Source organism: Erpetoichthys calabaricus, chromosome 2 (genome assembly GCF_900747795.2).
Source record: "Erpetoichthys calabaricus chromosome 2, fErpCal1.3, whole genome shotgun sequence".
NCBI classification, from domain to species: Eukaryota; Metazoa; Chordata; class Cladistia; order Polypteriformes; family Polypteridae; genus Erpetoichthys; species Erpetoichthys calabaricus.
Window position 1 is genome coordinate 165,216,535 of NC_041395.2, and position 16,876 is coordinate 165,233,410.

A 16,876-nucleotide genomic window follows, 5' to 3' on the forward strand; every position below is an offset into this window, starting at 1 on the left:
CTGATAATTTAAACGGTTTAGCAGAATTTTCTTTTTAATACCAGCACCCAATAATGCTTTGCGAGGCCAGTGAGACGTCCTCTGGAGCTGTGACCGCCAACACTGATGGGACTGCCCCCTGGATATATAATGCTGATCATCTGTATTACAGAAACTGTGGGAGGAGTTATTTATGTTTGTAGTCAAATATGCAGTTCGATCTTCGAGATCCATGACAACATAAGAGAAGGAGGCGCGTGCCCTGTGTATGCAAAATAATTAGCCACATGGCGCAGCGAGATTGAAAACAAACCTTGAAGGAGCCTGACAAAACAGAGGAGACTATGAATAATAATAATTACAAAAGATTTATTACTATTTACAAGATGTTTCTTTCTTTTTGATAAAATAAAAAGTGCAAAGCATCAGCACAGACAGTTTAGAGAGCCTTCAGGGCAACTTCAAAAGATAGAACTAGCCAGTGGCTTCAATCATGACACGCCAGTTTAATTTTCTGCCTTTAAAAGACCTACATAATTTTTCTGACTTTTGACTACAATTTCTGCATTTCCAATTTGTTTTGATGAAATATATGATTGGGAGGCACATTGGTGCAGTGGTTGGCACAGCTGCTGCACAGCTCAGGTCAGCTTTTTGGCCACAATAATCAGTCCAGTATAGCTGGCCGATATTTCCCTAGCCTTCAGGGACACATTAAACAAAACTACAGTAATCCCTCCTCCATCGTGGGGGTTGCGTTCCAGAACCCCCCGCGAAAGGTGAAAATCCGCGAAGTAGAAACCATATGTTTATATGGTTATTTTTATATTGTCATGCTTGGGTCACAGATTTGCACAGAAACACAGGAAGTTGTAGAGAGACAGGAACTTTATTCAAACACTGCAAACAAACATTTGTCTCTTTTTCAAAAGTTTAAACTGTGCTCCATGACAAGACAGAGATGACAGTTCCATCTCACAATTAAAAGAATGCAAACATATCTTCCTCTTCAAAGGAGTGCCCGTCAGGAGCAGATAATGTCAGAGAGATAGAGAAAAGCAAACAAATCAATAGAGCTGTTTGGCTTTTAAGTATGCGAAGCACCGCGGCACAGAGAGAGAGACAGAGAAAAACAAACAATCAAAAATCAATACGTGCTTTTAAGTATGCGAAGCACCATGCAGCATGTTGCTTCACCAAGCAGCTGCACAGAAGGGAGCAAAGTGAAGATAATCTTTCAGCATTTTTAGACGAGCGTCCGTATCGTCTAGGTGTGTGAACAGCCCCCCTGCTCAATCCCCTTACTTCAGGATCAGAGAATATCAGCGCAAGAGAGAGAGAAAGAAAAGTAAGTTGGGTAGCTTCTCAGCCATCTGCCAATAGCGTCCCTTGTATGAAATCAACTGGGCAAACCAACTGAGGAAGCATGTACCAGAAATTAAAATATCCATTGTCCGCAGAAATCCGCGAACCAGCAAAAAATCCGCGATATATATTTAAATATGCTTACATATAAAATCTGCGATGGAGTGAAGCCGCGAAAGGTGAAGCACGATATAGCGAGGGATTACTGTACACCATTATAAACCAGTCAAACCTAGTTCAGTTTGTCTCTTTCCCATTAACTTTAATGCAGTTTGCCAACTTTGGCAAATATTGCAAACATTTCCATGATTTCGGGGAACTCACGGCAAACTTTGCTCATCACTAATGGCCAGCAAACTGTGTCCAAAATACAATATCTGAAAATAAAAAAAGGTGGAAGTCTCAGTAATGTTGATCTGCTAAGGTCCATAAAAAATGTAATGGTTCTCTTAGAAAAAAGAAAATTAACAGTTTTGGAAATGTCTTCTGTGGCAGAATGAGAGCACCATCACGCCATGGAATTAAATAATGGGTTCAATTAACAACAAAAATTGGCTTCTACTTAAGAATCTGGTTGGAGTTTGAGTCCCGACTTTGCTGGTCATCACTTGGCTTGCTTTACCTCTCATTTCTGTTTGGATGCCATTTAAGGAAGAAATAAGGAAATTCAGATGACCGAATCTTAAAAAAAAAACAAGTCACTGTAAATGAAAGTAAAAGAAGTTACTTAGCAGCAACATCTGGTCACTAATTAAGAAAAGGGTTAGAATGGAAACTTGCAGCACAGTAGCACTCCAGGGCCAGAGCTGGAGACCCCTGCTTTGGATTTTGTACATTCTAGTGACTGGCAATAATGGATATAATAAGGTTATTAGAAATAAACTTGATATATTAGGATTAAAAGTCAAGACGGAGGTAAAGAATTTAGGGGTAACCATTGACTCTGACCTGAATTTTAAATAACATATTAATCAGTTTACTAGGACAGCATTTTTTCACTTAAGAAATATAGCAAAAATTAGACCTCTTATAACATTGCAAGATGCTGATAAATTAGTTCACGCTTTCGTTTTCAGTTGACTAGATTATTGTAACACACTCCTCTCAGGACTACCCAAAAAAAGACATTAATCGATTGCAACTAGTGCAGAATATAGCTGCTAGAATCTTAACTTGGAAAAGAAAATCCGAGTACTTCACCCCAGTTTTGATGTCACTACACTGGTTACCTGTGTCATTTAGAATTGACTTTAAAATACTGCTTATGGTTTACAAAGCTTTAAATAATCTTGCTCCATCTTATATTTCGGAATGTCTTACACCTTACACTCCAAATTGTAACCTTAGATCTTCAAATGAGTGTCTACTTAGAATTCCAAGAGCTAAACTTAAAAGAAGTGGTGAGGCGGCCTTCTGCTGTTATGCACCTAAAATCTGGACTAGCTTACCAATAGAAATTCGCCAGGCTAATACAGTGGAGCACTTTAAAACACTGCTGAAAACACATTACTTTAACATAGCTTTCTCATAGCTTCATCTTAGTTAAATCCTGATGCTCTATATATTCAACTAGCAAAATACCCGCGCTTCGCAGCAGAGAAGTAGTGTGTTAAAGAGGTTATGTAAACATATATATACATATACATATATACATATATATACATATCTACATATACACATATCTACATATACATATATATACATACTGTATATACATATATATATATACATATACACATCCACATATATATACATATATATATACACATCAACATATATATACACATACATACACACACACATATACATATATACATATACACATACATACATACACATACATATATATATACACACATACATACATACATACACACATATATATATATATATATACACATACAGACACATATATATACATATACATATTTACATATCTACATATATATATATACATATCTACATATATATACACATATATATATATGTAGATATGTATATACAGTGCTCAGCATAAATGAGTACACCCCCTTTAAAAAGTACGAATTTAATCAGTAGCTCAATGAACAAAAGAACAATGTCCAAAATTTTCACAAGGCTGAGTTTTATTGAACACTTGTTAAACACCATAACATGAAATTAAGGTTAATAATATAACTTAGATCACAAAATCTTCAGTTTCACTCAAATTGGTTGAAGCAAAAATGAATACACCCCGCAACAAAAACTACTACATCTAGTATTTTGTATGACCACCGTGATTCTTAAGGACAGCACCAAATCTTCTAGGCTTGGAATGAACAAGTTGGCGACATATTGCAACATCTATCTTTTTCCATTCTTCAAGAATAACCTCTTTTAGAGCCTGGATGCTGGATGGAGAGTGATGCTCAACTTGTCGCTTCAGAATTCCCCCACAGGTGTTCGATTGGGTTCAGATCAGGAGACATACTTGGCCATTCAATCACCTTCACCCTGTTCTTCTTCAGAAATGCAACAGTAGCTTTAGATGTGTGTTTTGGATCATTGTCGTGTTGGAAAAGTGCACGACGACCAAGTGCACGGAGTGATGGCAGCATCTTCTCCTTCAGTATTGAGCAGTACATTGTTGAGTTCATGATACCATCAATGAAATGCAGCTCCCCAACACCAGCAGCACTCATGCAGCCCCACATAAGGACACTGCCACCACCACGTTTCACTGTAGGCACCATGCATTTTTCTTTGAAATCCTCACCTTTATGACGCCATACAGTTTTGAAACCATTAGTTCCAAAAACAGTGATTTTTGTCTCATCACTCCAGAGTATAGAGTCCCAGTAGTCTTCATCTTTTTCAGCATGGGCCTTAGCAAATTCTAGGTGCGCTTTTTTTGTGCATGGGCTTTAGGAGAGACTTTCTTCGTGGACGATACCCATGCATGCCATTCCTCTGCAGTGTGCGCCGTATTGTGTCACGGGAAACGGTCACTCCAGTTTGGCTTTCTACTGCTTTAGCTAACTGCAGTGAACTTGCATGGCGATTTTCTTCAACCCTTCTCATCAGAAGACGCTCCTGTCGAGATGTTAACTTCCGTGGACAGCCTGGACGTCTCTGTAAGATGGTTGCACTTCCATCTTTCTTAAATTTTTGGATCACTTTTGCTACAGTATTTTGACTGATATGTAAAGCTTTGCTGATCTTCTTGTAGCCCTCACCTTTTTTGTGTAAAGTATATGATTTCCTTTCTCAGATTTTTTGACATTTCTCTTCCATGTGGAGCCATTGCTGACAGCATGAAATGGGAAGGGCTTTTCTTTGTTAAGTAATGCCCTTTTATAGTCACCTGTCTGCTGGACACCTAATAAATGAATCATTAGACTCACCTGTGGTTGAATGCCTGTTAATTGGACTTTTGTAGTCTTAAGTGGGGCTTTTCTCCTAAGACTATAATTGGGGTGTACTCATTTTTGCTACATGGGTTTGAATGAATTTGTTAGGATAATCACTTTTTTGTGTGTGCAAATTAACAAATCTTGTTTGCAATCAATGGCCCACATTTGTGGGAGTATTTTGTAGTACAGTATCTCATAGACAATGTTGATACTGAAAGGAAACTAAAGGTTTTCTGACAAATGTAGTGGGGTGTACTCATTTATGCTGAGCACTGTATATATGTATAGACATACATATATAGTTTCTTTTCAATAAAGTCAGGCGTTAGGCAAGTGTCATTGAATAGCGGCGCTGCAAGTTTAGTTTCTTTTCAATAAAGTCAGGCGTTAGGCAAGTGTCATTGAATAGCGGCACTGCAAGTTTAGTTTCTTTTCAATAAAGTCAGGCGTTAGGCAAGTGTAATTGAATAGCGGCGCGTCATTGAATAGCGGCACTGCAAGTTTAGTTTCTTTTCAATAAAGTCAGGCGTTAGGCAAGTGTCATTGAATAGCGGCACTGCAAGTTTAGTTTCTTTTCAATAAAGTCAGGCGTTAGGCAAGTGTCATTGAATAGCGGCACTGCAAGTTTAGTTTCTTTTCAATAAAGTCAGGCGTTATTCAAGTGTCATTGAAGAGCGGCGCTGCAAGTTTAGTTTCTTTTCAATAAAGTCAGGCGTTAGGCAAGTGTCATAGAATAGCGGAGGCGCTGCAAGTTTAGTTTCTTTTCAATAAAGTCAGGCGTTAGGCAAGTGTAATTGAATAGCGGCACTGCAAGTTTAGTTTCTTTTCAATAAAGTCAGGCGTTAGGCAAGTGTCATTGAATAGCGGCACTGCAAGTTTTGTTTCTTTTCAATAAAGTCAGGCGATAGGCAAGTGTCATTGAATAGCGGCACTGCAAGTTTAGTTTCTTTTCAATAAAGTCAGGCGCGCTTTGCAGCGGCGAAGTTCTGCTTTTAAATTTTTATTAAGAAGAAAAGAAAACCTTTTTAAACTGAGGGAAAATATACCAATAACAATTTGTTAAGGATCTGTTTTTTTGTGAAGCTGTCTTTACACAGCTTCTCCGCTGTTTCTCAATTGTGTAATGAATGTTTTCTTCAGCGCTCTTTGTGGCTGTTCCTTGTTTTCAGTTCACGTGATTACGTAGGAGGCGATGACGCAATACGCGACTCCGCCTCCCACGGCCATCGACCTGCACTCCATTACAGTATATGGACAAAAAAAGAGGTTCCAGTTATGACCATTACGTGTACAATTTCGAAATGAAACCTGCCTAACTTTTGTAAGTAAGCTGTAAGGAATGAGCCTGCCAAATTTCAGCCTTCCACCTACACGGGAAGTTGGAGAATTAGTGATGAGTGAGTGAGTCAGTGAGGGCTTTGCCTTTTATTAGTATAGATTAATTATCATTATTATTCATGGTGGCTCCAAAATCCATACTAACCCCTACTTTCTCTTCTGTTCTTTTTCCGGTTTTCTGTGGTTGCGATCTGTGCCACCACCACCTAATCAAAGCACCGTTATGTCCTTACATTGATGGGTTAATGGCCAGAAATCCACATGACCATCATCATCAAATCCATGAAAACCCTGAATACAATGAGGACTGATTTAGGTCATTTATGTTAGGTGGAATGCCTAGAGGGGGCTGGGCGGTCTCGTGGCCTAGAAACCCCTGTACATTTTATTTTTTTCTCCAGCCGTCTGGAGTTTTTTTTTTTTTTTTCTGTCCTCCTGGCCATCAGACGTTACTTTTATTTATTTTGTCTTTTTTCTCTTTCTTCCTCATGTAAAGCACTTTGAGCTACATTGTTTGTATGAAAATGTGCTATAGAAATAAATGTTGTTGTAGACCCTGAGATCTGGGTTTTCTATCCCTTCCTATTCATTCCTTTTCTATCTAGGTTGGTCCTTAAAACATGTGTTTTGTGATTTTTTCCCCTGCCACTCTCCTCTTGTCTTTTTATTTTGTCCTCTTTCTCCCATGAAAAATCAAGTCACTATTTTATATGCAACACTTCCTAAAGCAGTTTTCAAGCCACTGAATAACTGACTGATCTAGCAGCATGACTTTCCATACTCTACCAAGCTATCCAGGAATATCATTTTTAAAAATTAAACTATTTTCTGCAAAACCTTCCAGTCACCATCACTACTCAGATTATATTTATGCATTGTTTATAATTACACCTCAAAAACATTTTACTGTGGACTTGGCTAGTGACCGATACTGCCATGAATGATGTTTAAATGCTCTTGGAAATTTCCTCAAAATGTTTTGGAATTGTTCCTCTGTTTTCTGATTTTGATTTTTCACTTGTAAATTTCTTTCCTCTATTCTCTGTGTTTCTCTACTGACATTCCTCTGTCATCCCATGTATGTCTTTCCTTAGGCAGATTTTTCTCTTTACTTTTATTCAGAAGATTTTTTTATCTGTAGATGAGTTGTTCTCAAGCCAGTACTGACCTGTTACTGGAAAAATACTCCCCTTTCTGTTGATTTATTGAAGTCCACCTTTCATAACTTGATATTTCTTGAGTTCTCTTCCTTCCAGCAGTTGCTCTACTTGTTGGTAGCTGGTGAGCCAGTAGTCAGTGACATGAAGGCCCATTTTTTTTGCTGGCTCTTTCTCTTTTGGCCCATTTGTGATTTGCTTTTCTCTCTTATGACAGACTCTTTATATATTTATTATCTCCCTCGCTATCACCCTCTTAAGTTTGAGTACTGGTGGGGTAGCATATCCTTTATTTACATTCTTTTCAATACTACTGTACAGTAATTGTATTTGTTTACCTCCTAACTATATTGACAATACAGTTACAGTATAAAAAATTAATGCCCATGTATTTTAATTACTGCAGTCTTAAACTGTCATGATTTTTTTTACCTTGCTGAAGGGTTCAAAATTCATTTATCATGGATTATTGGATTTTGAAAACATTTTATTGTTATGTTTATGACATTTTTGCTCCAGAATTGTATAAGTTGTTTTGGATCGTGGCCATATTTGCGTTCTATTTTTCACAGCCTCGCCACCATTTTGTAACTTTCTGCTTGGACATTCTGAGTCATCATTTCCTGCCTATGAAAAATGGTTGTGTGCCAATTCTGATGTCCATGTTTTTAAAGATCACAATCAAATCTCATGTGGTACCTAGTGCTAAAATACTTTCAGGAAGACATTTTTAGCCAGTTTATTTGATTTGATGTTTTCATCTCCTGGATTTGACCCTGGCCTGTGTTTTGTTCATGATTTGTCTCACATTTCCTGGTCTCTACAGCCTTTTCTTTTAATAATTGACCCCTTTCTTATGTTGTCAGTATAATAGTTCTGTTCACTTAGGCTATTTATGATTAAAGCTATAATAAACTAATCATCTTGTTGCACAAAGCTACTATACCAAAGAGAAAGTGCTCCATTGTTACATCTAAAATGTGCTTTTATGCTTTTGTTGAATAATTAATAAAAAAAAAAAGGTTAGTGGCACAAGAAAACCCCCTCTAGCAAAAGAGAATATTAGTTCATGATGAATAGTGTTTGTTGTACATATGTTAAAATAGCACAGACAATGTTAACAATCTTGCATGCTTTAATTCTGCAAATATTTATGGATAATTGAAACTAACACAGATCTATTCAATATGTTATTAACAGTGACTCAATACACCATAATTCCTAATAGGGGGCAGCCACAGAAGTATAGGAATAAAACAATTGAAACCTGGGACAAACGCGTCAACACCTGATCACACACTGGGCATAACATAAATTTTAAAGTAGCTGCTGACGATCCTAGTGAGGCTCATGGGTATTTATATCTGTTTGCTCCTGGGATTTGTTCAGTACAGCAGCTTGTATGGGCTTTAAATATTTTCAACAATATTTCTATATGAATAATGTATGTTTTTTTTTAGCTTCATGGTTTGCTTCAAGGTTCTCAAAAGCCTCTTCATTGGTGATGTTTTTAATGAGATACGTACATGTAGAATAACCCAATGTTACAAACTTTGGCTGAGTGTAATCGCAATCACTGAAAAATTTAACAAGGAGCACTTACCACCATTGGCTGAGTTGTGTACTTATACCATAGTGTGTATGGACAACAACTTGATTACGTATTTACTGGCTTATCTTGTTGTTTGTGAGGATATGGATAGAGATGACACATATTGGGCACTTCATTTTCACACCCACTATGTAGGAGCAGGAAACTCGAGTCAGCTGTACTTACTCTAAGCAAAAGACAACCTTGTAGTTTGTGATGCTTGAAATAAATGTAATGGAAGTCTCAAAGGAATTGAATTAATGTAATGTCTGCATCTTTCAGGCTCAGTCCTAATTTAACTTACTTATATTGAGGGCTGCAATTTGTTGACATTCATTAAATTAATTTGCACTCACACATGAACTTAGAGCAATAACTGTCTAACATTGGAAATTAACTTTTATATTATACATACTTTATAATCTATTCACTATAGAGTTAAATACAGTAACAAATTAAATGATTTAATTCTAAACATTTTGCATAGGTTTGACAACTTATTAGCTAGTTTGGTTAACACCATCAGAAGTGTTTGACTGCCTTTGACACTATTGACCATGAAATATTGCTGTTGCGGCTTGAACATCTTGTTGGGCTTAAAGGGGCTGCTCTTAACTAGTTCAGGTCATATTTAACTGGTAGACACTTTTCAGTGACTTTTAATTCATCTTCTTCTTCTACTGCTCCTTTTAAATATGGAGTTCCTCAGGGATCCATTTTGGGTCCTATTTTATTCTCCATATACCTTCACCCTATTGGAGCTATTTTTAGGAAATTTAACATTTCTTTTCACTGCTATGCTGATGAGACTCAGGTTTATATTCCTGTCTGCAACTCTGCAACAAATCAACTCCACAACTGTCTGTCTGAACTAAGATCCTGGATGGCTAATAATTTTCTTGATCTAAATCAAAATAAAACGGAGGTGCTTATAGTGGGTCCATCAGCTAAAGCCCAAATTGGTCTTGGACTTCCTGGCTCTTTCTCTGTCTTTCCCAAACCTCAAGTCCGCAATCTTGGTGTTACCTTTGACAGTAACCTCTCTTTTGAGAAACAAGTAAATTCTATAGTCAAGAGTTGCTTTTTCCAACTTTGTCTATTAGGTAAGATAAAGCCTTTTTTATCTTCTAGGGATCTTGAGATAGCTACTCATGCGTTTATTTTTTCTCGCCTCGATTACTGCAACTCGCTGTATTCTGGGATTAACAAATCCCTGATACACAGGTTACAGTTGGTCCAAAATGCTGCCGCTCGCTTTCTGGTTGGGGCAAGAAAGTATGACTCTGTTTCTCCAATATTAGCTTCTTTACACTGGCTGCCTGTCAGTTTTCGAATTGATTTTAAAATCTTGCTGCTAGTTTTTAAATCTTTACATGGGCTTGTTCCTGCCTATTTTTCTGAACTGTGTGTTTTACATCAGCCATCCAGAGTGCTTAGATCTTCTGGTCAGCTGTCTCTGGTTGTCCCTCGTACCAAGTGTAAAACCAAGGCGGACAGGGCTTTTGCAGCTGCTGCGCCTCGCCTGTGGAACTCTTTACCTCATCATATAAAGGAGTCGTCTACAATTGAACTGTTCAAAACAAGATTAAAGACTCATTTCTATTCACTTGCATTCCGTGACCTTCAGTAATACTGATGGTTTCCTCTTTGTGATTATATAACATTACTTCTATTTTTTATGTATATAACATTACTTCTATTTATTATGTATTTTATTTTATGTTCATATATTTTATTTCTATTTATGTTTTATGTTAATCTGTTTTGTTTTTCCTTTATTCTATTATTGTAAAGCACTTTGGCCACAGCATTACGATGTTGTTTTAAATGTTCTATATAAATAAATTGACATTGACATTGACATAGAAGACTAAATACAACTCAAGAATCATGGGTGTACCAGAGGCTATCAAGCATCATCAAGTACAAGGCAACAATCAGCCCTGGCCAGATCACCTACCTCTGCAGGTCAAAATCAACCATGCATCCACATTCAATAAGACACCACTAAGTGTGGCCCTCACATCTTGGGATGTACGAGGAAAACCAAGGCACCTGGAGTCATACCAAAAGTATAAACTCACCACAGGCTGTGATTCAAACATTGTCTCTTGGACTTATGCAGAAGCAGATCAAACTAAACGGGTACAGTATGCATTATAAATTATTGTAGAATACTTCAATATGAATACATACAGTTTATAGAGAACACTGTGACACCACACCCTCACAACATGACATTTTAAATGCAGCTGAAATGCTTGGCCTCACTATTACTCTGAAGCAGATGGCAGTTAAAATGAATATTCACACAAATTACACAGCAGCCTCGCAGGCACTTGTTTATTACAATAAGACACTCTAAACTATCAGAGATGTACACTCCATTATAATTGTCACAAACAACTATAATATGCTTGGGAATCAACATCAGGGCTCATCTAATAGTAATTCCACCCCGAGTTGAGGGTTGGCGCTATCACCTAATGCTTTTCTTCTCTCTTCTCTTGCAGACCTGATGATCATTGACAGGATGATGACATGATATCACTTCTGGGTTCCCGCCCCCCTGGGGTAATGACACACCTCTTAACCAGCTCCACCATCATCTTGCCTCAGTGTTGTCACAGATTCACATCTGGAAAGACGTTATTCAAACGACACATGAAAACCATGTTTATTTTTTTTTTTCTTTGATTATCTGGGGTTTGCCTAAGGGTGCCCCAAACTTTTATGCCTTGTTTGTGCTTCATTTACAGTCTTCAGATAGTGTTGATGCTAACTAATTTGTAATTACTTAGTGATGATTTCTGACGCTGTAGAAAAAATATTTATATATAATATAATCCAGCCTCTATGGTTTTTACTTTACATAGAGCCCTTCAGGAACATGATAACACCAGTCCAAAAAAACTGTAAGATGCAAGATTAAATGTCAAATTACATATCAATTTAGGGCTAATATTTTTTCATCCATTAACGGAATCATTTTATAAAATGTGTGTAATTTTAGAAATGTAACTAAAAGGAAAGAAAATAAAGGCTGTTAAATGTATGAATAGCTGTACTGTCAAATCATGCTGAACACTCATCTCAAATGTAAATGACACCTCATTGGCAAGGAATGTAAAAGGAAAGGAATAAGACCCGACATGTTTATTTGATGTAAAATACTATATAACTGTAGAACTGAGCTGCTCAGGACATGCAGCTGAATGCAGTGGCGCAACTAACTGCTAATTAAAGTGAGTTCCCCTCATTGCCACTAAAGATACTATAATGTAAAGAAGTAGCTAGCAGCTCATGATGTTAGTCCTTGGCATCTGGTACTAAAGGTAGATTTTTCAAGGCAGTAGGTTTGTCTTGACCAGTTTAGAATAAAGAAGACGGCCTTAGCTCACAGTGTGATGTTTGTGCTTTTCGAACCCAGATGTAACCAGAGCTTAGTGGCACATTGCAGCCTGACCTCCAAGGGACCACCCCACTTCTCTGCAATATTGCATGTATTTTACCACCAGGCTGCCCCCAACCCCCTTTCTTTGAAGCTTATGTATATAAGAGTACTCAACAATACAATCCACTTTGAATTTAAATGTATTTTATACCACATTGTGATGAGTAAGAAGCACACAAAAATGTATACGAAAGGATACAAAAGTAATAAAAGCACAGAAAAAAGATCAAATAAATAAAACTGGTGTGACAAATTTACAGGGGCATGCCAGCCAGCCAACCCGACACAGACAGGCGCAGGAGTCACATTTATAAAAACAAACAGATTTTATTTTTGTTTCTTAACTTATGGGCACATCATCCTCGTTCCCACAAGTACACAACACAATCCCAAAGCACAAGCACACCTCTACACAATACTCTTCTTCTTTTTCTTCTTCTTTTTCCTCCACTCCACCTCGGCGAGCTTCATCTCCCTCCTCCCAACTTTGGCTACCCGAGTACTGCCTGCTGGCTCCTTTTATATGTTACCCGGAAGTGCACCGGGTGCTTAATGAGCTACTTCTGGCAGCACTTCTGGTGGCACCCACGGATCCCAACAGGGCTGCACCAAACTCCAACTCCCATGAAGCCCTGCCGGAATCCTAGGCACCACTGCAACCCAGGGCGGCTGCCATCTAGCAGTACGGGGGAGGTAACGCTCTGACCATGCTTACTCCCAAAGGTCCTTCCATTTGGAGGAGTCTCGGCTGGGCAAAGACCCCAGCCATCCATGATACTGGATACAAACTAATATCAAACAGTAAACACCAAATAATAGATAATACATTAAATGCACAGTTCTGAATTAGAGTAAGTAAAAATTAACCAAAAATCTAAAAAGAAAAACTGAAAGAAAAAAATCAACAAATAACTTAATTTATGTAACCTAATGTATCAACTTAATATCAATGTAGAAATTAAAATACCCAGAGAGCATAACAGTCAGACCACTTACAAAAAAAACATATTTTGGAGAATAGTAAAGAACAATGAATAGTAAAGAATTATATATTCTTATCAGTTTTAGAGCCAAATACTCAAAGGACAAGACGGAATTGGTATTCTTTTAATATTCAGTTTTGGTCTTACAATTACAGCCAGGCCATCGTCCTGACCTGAGCTGTGAGCCACTGCAAAGTAGACACATTCAGACAAAGTTGTCTCATTTAAAGATGCAAACTCATTATTTTTTTTACCATATTTTTACTTAACAGTAATATACAGCGACTGTCGTCTGTTAGTGTACAAAGGGCACCGACTGCATTTGTACTTGTGCTTGTCCTGCACTTTACTTGACAGTATTTGGAAGCACTAACTTGTGCAAACAGCACAGCAAAGTGATTATTTCTTCCAAATGTAACATTCATACTGTTAAAGTCTACACATAATGCTAACACCCCAGGTGATTATTCAAACACTCCGTCAAAAACTCAAGCAGCACGACTTCAAATGCACATTCCAAAATACAAGAAAACATGGAGTAATGGGGACCTCATCATGCACAGTAATCATTAACAGCACAGCTCAATAGATCTGATATTTTGACAGAACATTTGCAATCAGAGTGTAAAAGCATGTGATGAAGAAAGCAATTTATCCTGTGAAAGAAGTGACAGTTCTGTAGAAATGGCTAGCAACAGCATGATAGATTCTAGTCTGAGTTAAAGTGAAACATACAAAAGTTATGATTTTGCTCAACAGGTTAATTATGATTATGTCACTATTTCTGAATACGCGTGATGTGACAATAGTGTTTGCTAACTTTCAGTGTTGCTATCAATTGGTACCCCAGGGTGCAATGTATCAATATGAATGATCCCTTAAAGAATTTCAGTCTGTTCATAAATTACAATATTTAGGATGTAATCATGGATGAGCTCAAAAGAGGTGCAAAGCTACTAACTGAGCAGCATACGCTGAAATCCAATTCCAGTTTGCATACATGGTGTGATGGTAATTCTGAGGAGCTTTCTTTGCACTTATTGTACTCATTATCATATAAAGGCATAATTGAAAAGGCGGAGGTTGAAATGTGCTGGCCAACAAAACTTTTGAGAAAATGGATCTTAAAGAAAGAAAAACTTTTCAGCTTAACACTAGAATCCCTGAAGCCTACGAAAAAACTCATAATCCCGGGCCACCTTAAATTCCTTCACACCTCTCCATTAGCATCTTTTGTTTTGTAAATGTGTTGATCAGCACAGTTTTATTCTCTGTCACGTTCACACTCCCCCTGATCTGACACTGCTGTTTTCAAATAAAGACATGCTATAGCAGGGGTGAACTCAGATGATGATGAGGGTTCTACATCGGAAAAAGAGAACAGAAGCCCTCCCCACAAGAAACGCCCACTCACACATAAGAACAACGCAGCTGCACCAGGCATAAAGGCGAAAGATGGCACCATTTGGATGCAGCAACAGGTTGGGCATCATCCTGCCAGTCAATCTGCCACACGCATGTCCTTCAATGAAACAACAGGGCTTACAGAGCTTGCAAAGGTATTGTGCAAATTCCGCTTCTAATTATGCTTCTTGATGGTCTTTATATGAAAAACATGTATATGTTACTTATATAAACGCCACATTGAATGTTGTTTACCTATATTTATTTACTTATCTTCTTACAGCGTAAAGTCACAAGTAGACTGCACAGCTTCCTGTGTTTGATCAACATAGGCATGCTAAGAAAGTACATGTGCAATGCCACTACTTATTTAGGAAAATATTAGTTACAAAAAGTGCAATGGGGCAGCTCCCACCTGCAGCTATAGACTCTCCACACTAGTGTTTAGATCCGACGGTGTTTAGCCCAAAAAAAGAAGTCTGACTGCATTCTTGTACCATTGCTCACATACTGAACTGTCAGAATGGCACTGCCAGATCTTAACACTAGCATGGAGAGTCGCTCAAATACTGACATGTCTATAGCTGCAGGTGGAAGCTGCTGTCGCACATTTCATAAATGATATTTTCCTGAATAAGGAGTGGCATTGTACATGTACTTTGTCAGCATGCCAGAAAGATCAAGACACACATACTGAATGAGAGTTAAGCCTGATAATAGGCATGTTTATTTAACAATAAATGATCCACAGCTGTACTTCCAGAAGAATCTCAGTCATACCACAGTGAGTGCCTCGTAAAGTAAAAGTTACTGAAACTAGCCACGGCTATTCCTGTACTCTACTGAAGTTGCATCCACTCTTACACTGTTCCTGATTATCTTATAGAGTTATATGATGTGCCGTGTCCCTCACCATGATCCCCCCTTATCTTCTTTGAGGCTCTATTTATCCAGAACCTCTGGAGTCTACTCCTGCCTTCTTGAACCTCCCTTGGTCTTGGAAATTATATGGAACTAGCCATGTGTGCCCAACTACGTTGCGCGTGTTAAAGTTGTCTGTGAAGGGCTCCCTGTTTAAACGCGGCTGCCAGTCGTGAACTGGGCCCTTCGTCGCACAGCATTATGATTTTTTATAAGGGAAACAAAATTACAAAACAAAACCCTTGGACATTGATTCGATAGGAACGGCCTACTCGGAATCACTGTCTGAATAGTAATTATGTGGTGGTGTAGAAGCATTTCTGCTTCTCTCCGTTCATAGTCCGTCTCGTTTTCACGACGCTGTCATTTCCTCTCATGATCTCTTCTCAACCTTTCTCCAGTCTCGCAGGTTGCTTTGTGGCAATCCAAAGAGTAAGGCAATATACACGGAGCAATGGTTATAAAAGGGGGACACATAGGTATCCAGGCTCTTTAAAGCATAAATAGGGATCACTTCACTGACATGTGAGCAAGCCAGGGTACAACTGTGAGACGCGCAGCACTCGCCGGCTACAACGTAACAATAATAATTTCCGGAACGTGCTGTTACGTTGTCATTCATTTTACCCACTGTCTTTCTTTCATTCATATGGTACGTAGGCATGTACCTTTTATCTTCGGCAATCTCATTCTCTAACCAAGCCTCAGGAGCTAACCAGCATAACACTGTCCACCACCCCTTTCGTTATTCCGACACATTGTTGACATCCATGAGTAACAACAACGTACTAAACTGAAAGGTGGTCTACGCATGCATGGAATTCGCGGACAAACAAAGATCAAGATCCAAATGAAGATTATATATAAAGATTTGTTAATTTAAAGCACAACAATTTGTTTAGTTTGAATGTCTGTGTTTTGAGGTGTGACTGGAGTACTACAGTCTTCAGTAGTATAAGCCTGGAGGAGATTCTTAATGCAATGCCTATGTTTTAGCTGTCTCTCTACTGCCATCTAGTGCTTCTTCTTCTAATTCATTCGCGGACAAACAAAGATCAAGATCCATATGAAGATTATATATAGAGATGTTCCAGGGGTTCATGAAATGCAGAGCACAGCATACCCGGTGACATCTGGATGTCAATCACTCATCCAGCCCTGCTTATCTTCTGGTTACAACGGTACAGTTTGCAACTATGACACCTGTGTGTTGATACTGTGATATCAGTTGGGATTCACATATGTGTATTCATCCACATTTAGGGAAACAATCTTTATGTGCATGCCTCACACCTTAACCTGTCCTGGTA

The 16,876-nt window shown here is 38.2% G+C and overlaps 1 protein-coding gene across 1 annotated transcript in view; it reads right to left on the reverse strand.

Annotated features, from left to right (window-relative positions):
• Positions 1–16,876, reverse strand: part of tmtopsb (teleost multiple tissue opsin b) — a 64,572-nt gene that overhangs the window by 44,920 nt on the left and 2,776 nt on the right. The gene's annotated exons all lie outside the window — the stretch shown is intronic.